The sequence below is a fragment of the Odocoileus virginianus genome, chromosome 27 (genome assembly GCF_023699985.2).
Source record: "Odocoileus virginianus isolate 20LAN1187 ecotype Illinois chromosome 27, Ovbor_1.2, whole genome shotgun sequence".
Taxonomy (NCBI): Eukaryota; Metazoa; Chordata; class Mammalia; order Artiodactyla; family Cervidae; genus Odocoileus; species Odocoileus virginianus.
The window spans coordinates 44,081,205-44,084,785 of NC_069700.1; the positions used below are offsets into that span (position 1 = coordinate 44,081,205).

The following is a 3,581-nucleotide window of genomic DNA, read 5'->3' on the forward strand; positions in this document are numbered from 1 at the left end:
GTGCTCCCTCTGGGCAGCACATATACTATAATTAGAATGATACAGAGAAGATTAGCGTGGCCCCTGCTCAAGAGTTTAAATAACTTTACCCAGACAATGTAGTTAGTAAGCTGATATCTGAAACTAAGTAGTGAGTTGTAGAACCCACTCCAGTATTTTTGCCTGGAGAATCCCATGGACAGAGGAGCCTGGCTGGCTACAGTCCATGGGGTCACAGAGAGTCAGACATGACTGAAGTGACTTAGCACACACTCACGCAGTGGGTTGCGGAGACTGTGCCCCAACCACAGCCCTGAATATCTCTGGAGGGAAGGTGAGGCCAATGGAGTGGAGGTCAGAGTTACCTATGCTGTGGGGCTCCTTGCGAACAATCTCCCTCTGTCTAGAGGAGCTGTTAGCCTGTTTTAATGGCAAGGGAGGTTAAGGATCGACATTGTGTGGTGGTGGAGGGAGGGGTCCCAGGACTCCCATCCCACTGAGAGGTAGCACTCAATACTCTGCTAAGACCCTGGGGCCTCACAGTTCAGGTTAATTAGCTAGTCACTAGTCATTGTAGAGAGGGTGGGGGAAGCAGGGGAGGGGGATCTCTAGAGGAGATGCTCCAGCAGTAGTCATCCCTGTGGGAGGTAAAAAGGTCACCCACCGATTCTGTCAGTAGGGAAAACAAAGTGATCTCTCCTTTCGACCACCTCCAGAGAGTCCCCCCAGGCTTCCAGATAGTCCTTTCAAGCCTCTGAGTCATTAATTCAGGATCCCATTTTTATTTTTTTGGCTCTGCCTGAGGTCTTAGTTGCCATGGGCAGGCTTTTCTCTGGTTGTGATTTTAGGGTTTCATAGCATGTGGGCTCTTAATTCCCCAATCAGGGATTGAACCCGCATCCCCTGCTTTGGAAGATGGATTCTCAACCTCGGGACCATCAGGGAAGTCCCAGGACGCCATGTTTATTTTATTTTTAAAAATTGATTAATTAATTTTTGGGCTTGGTTTGCATTTCTAAAGCATTATTCTTTCTATTCTGTTAATAGTGTGTTTTCAAAGCACTTTCTCACATTCTCTCATGAGACTTTACTCCTAGAAGGAAAGGAAGCATCTTCCCCATGGAGGACTCGATGGGTGGATTGATTTGGTCAAGGCCACTCCATCATCCTGGGGCAAGATGGGAGGTTCATGGGCCTATGCGCTACTTACTCCATCTCCTTAACCTGTCAGAATTCCCACAGTCTAATTCTACTCCTTGTCTGATTTATTTTTATATTGCTAGAGAATAAACAGGGTCTTCTCAGGTGGCTCAGTAGTAAAGAACCAATGTAGGAGATGTGGGTTCGATCCCTGGGTAGGGAAGATCCCCTGGAGAAGGAAATAACAACTCACTCCAGTATTCTTGCCTGGGAAATCCCATGGATAGAGGAGCCTGGTGGACTACAGTCCATGGGGTCACAAAAGGGTTGGGCATGACTTAGCAACTAAGCAACAAAAACTGCAGAAAATAAATAAACTGAGAATATTCTGTCTTGAAGAGAATTTTACTTTTTTAGGACACAGAGCAAGAGAATCCATTCTGATGCTGCATTCGTAGCCAAGGATGTGTGAAAACTCCTGAGGAAAAAAAAAACGTTTTTGATCAGGAATGAAGGCAGCCAGGGAGTCCAGGTCTGTTCTGTCTCTGGAGGGAGGTAATTTCACACAGGAAGGGAGGAGGAAAGAGGGATGACCAGGATCCCAGGTTTGTTTTCACATCTCTTGAAAGGGCAGCATTTCTCTGAACTCTGGCCCTCAATGGGTAGGAAATCCACTGGGTTAGTCTTTCCCAGAAGGAACCCATGTTTCCTCCTGTAACAGCTGCAGGCTGTAAATCCCCAGCTCCAGTGGGCAGGTTCTCTGTTGTCAACTAGGGTCTGGCCAGTCAGGACCAACATGACATTCAGTGACTTTGGAGGTGAGGATTTCTATTTGTGAAATCTGTAAGGGGAGGGGGACTTACCGTAAGTGACAGGAAGAGGTAACTGACACACCTCTAAAACTCTGTCTTAAAGTATAGTGTATTAATAGATACAGATATAAAAATCGGTTATGCCAACAGTTTTGAAAATGATGGCCTCTGAAGAGATGCTTTATTACTCATAGATTTCAAGAGCAGGTGGCTGTGCAGGGCCACATTAGAAAGCAGCAAAGTTGGTCACAGGAAGAGAGAGGAGCAGAGAACTGTGGGCAAGAGGCTTTCACATGGTTTCGGCAGAAAGGAGTGGACAAGACAGAAGGAGGTTGAGAACTAGCTAGTTTGTATAATTTCAGTGGACTCGGCCAAAGGGGCTGTTTCCAGTTGTCTGAAACCTGGCCCTGGCGAGATTTGGGTGGGTGGATGGTGGCCTGGAGTGTGAGAGCATGATGAAGGAGGTGATTGGGGTCTGAGCTCTGAGTTGGTTGATTTGCATTTGAAAAGCCACTCTCAGGGTGACCGTTTCCTGTGCAGCTGTTGTGCCAGGGCTTTCTCCAGGTGTGGCGGGGTCTGCTCTCTAGATCTGGTGCATAGGTTTCACATGAGGTGGCTTCTCTTATTGCGGAGCACAGGCTCTTAGGTGCATGGGCTTCAGTAGTTGCAGCATTCAGGGTCAGTAATTGTGGCTTGCTGGCTCTAGGGCACGCAGCTTTCAGAAGCGGCGGCATTGGGGTTCACTAGTTTTGGCTCAAGGATTCTAGAGCCGGCAGGCTTCATTAGTTGCGGTTCTCAGGCTCTAGAGCAGGGGCTTGGTAGTTGTGGCACCATTGCTCCGAGGCATGCAGAATCTTCCAGGAACAGGGGTTGAACCTGTGTCCCCTGCACTGGCAGGTGAATCCTTATCCATTGTGCCACCAGGGAGGTCCAGGAATGAGCTAGTCTTGGGGCAAGTCCCTCCAGAGTCAACAGAACCCCAGATGTCAAAGCATCAGGATATAACAAATGAAAGACATGATTAATATATTCTGCCTGGGAGTGGAGACCTCAGGGGTTTAGTTTTTGCTTTGCTCAACTGTTGAGACCCTGGCAACCCAGCAGTAGCCTGCAGGCCATGTGGCATCAGCTAATGGGCGTGAGTGTCGTCTGAAGTACAGGCTGGTGGGGCCCTGAACACTCACAGTCCTGGGAGGACAGTTCTTGTCTACCTGTCCTCCAGGCTGCATGGTTCCTTCAGGCCCCGTCCCCTGCATTCAGGGGCTGTTTTCTTCCCTTTGTAAAGTACGGGAAAAGTGCATGGGGAGGGGTCGCAGGGAAGGCCCGCCATCCAAAGACACTTACTCCTGCCTACATGTAGACCCCAAACCTCTCCTTGATTTCACTCATACCAAAGCTCCTTGAAGTTCTCTCTACTCTTTTTTTTTTTTTAAACTGTTTCCCTTTTTCCAACACACACGTCTCCTGTAACATACACACACACAGACACAGTGTGACTGGCCATAGCAACTTGGATAGGAATAGGGAAGGCTGTAGACTGGAAGGGTCAAACTTGTTTGAAAAAAAATAAAGAATATTTTAAAGAATATTTTTAATATTTTAAAGAATATTTTAATTAATATTTTAATTAAAAATATTTTAATTTTTTAA

The 3,581-nt window shown here is 47.1% G+C and overlaps 1 non-coding gene across 1 annotated transcript; it reads left to right on the forward strand.

The window, feature by feature from the left end:
• On the forward strand, positions 1-108 carry LOC139031670 (U6 spliceosomal RNA). The gene has a single exon (XR_011484172.1). It is a non-coding gene; the product is annotated as a U6 spliceosomal RNA (small nuclear RNA).
• The last annotated feature ends 3,473 nt before the right edge of the window (positions 109-3,581 follow it).